Raw genomic sequence first — 1,193 nt, 5'->3', positions numbered from 1 at the left:
CATTGAACTGGTTTGCTGCGGAGGACTCGGCCGGCTAGTGATAGAGGATTCCATCCAGATCAACTCAATAAGAAAGTGGACTCATTTCTGCATCGCCGTAGACTTCGAAAACTTCAAGTTCTCGGTCTACGTCGACTCCAAGATCTACCACGGCCGCATGTGGTCTCTTCAGGGGCAGGAGCTTGTGGTCAGCGGCGGGGGGATCCTCGTGGTTGGCCAGGAGCAGGACCTCGCTGGAGGAGGCTTCAACGTCGAGCAGAGCTTCGAGGGCTTCGTCGTGGACCTGCTGGTGTTCCCTGAGTTTCTGGAGGAGGAGCGCATGCGGGAGTTCGGTCGCTGTGGCACCATGGGAGTCACTGGCGGTGCTTTGGTTTCCCTGAAGGAGGAGGACTGGGAGTTTTACGACACGGCGGAGAGCACCAACTTGACGAAAGCAGAGGTCTGCGGCGAAATGAAGAAGACTCACGTGATGTTCCCGGAGCCTCGAAGTTACAGGAACTCGAGGCAGCTGTGTCACATGCTTAAGGGCAAGATGGCCGCGCCGACGAGCGAGGAGGAGAACTGGGCCATCGTGGAGGCAACTCGCGACCGCGTTGACATCTGCTCCGTCAGCTGGAGCGTCTACGCTTACTTGGACTTCGAGGTCGTCGCTTCCGAGGACTCCTGGACGTACGTCGACAGGGAGACCAACGCCTCTTTGTCTTACACCAATTTCCGCAATGGTTATAGCTTCCCGATATCAGATTACCGCTGCGTGTTCCTGGATTCCCGCAAGCTGGGCCTGTGGGTGGTGTACCCGTGCGGGAACCTAGTGTGTACAGTCTGCACCTTCACCAAACCCACGATCCTGCGGCTGCGCGGGCTGTGTTCAACCACCCTCATAGACCGCTACTTCTCCATCGCCAACGAGAAGAACGGGAAAACTGCCTTTGATGGCGTCGGTCACACTGAAATCTCGTGGAACAACAGCACATGGGTTTTGCAAGACCGTCTCTATCCCCATGTGAGGGCCACCATGGTCATGACCGAACGAGACCAGTACCCTTTCGGTTTCCACACTTGGAACATCACAGGTAACGAATTTCTGATTGTTAAAATTCGTTAATTTTCCATTCCAGCGAACGCTTATTTACTACCAAACTATATATGAAATAGGATATCGAGTTTAACCTCCCCCCTCCAAAAAAGGCATA

This window comes from Penaeus monodon, chromosome 25, assembly GCF_015228065.2.
Source record: "Penaeus monodon isolate SGIC_2016 chromosome 25, NSTDA_Pmon_1, whole genome shotgun sequence".
Lineage (NCBI taxonomy): Eukaryota > Metazoa > Arthropoda > Malacostraca > Decapoda > Penaeidae > Penaeus > Penaeus monodon.
This window is presented reverse-complemented; position numbering follows the sequence as displayed.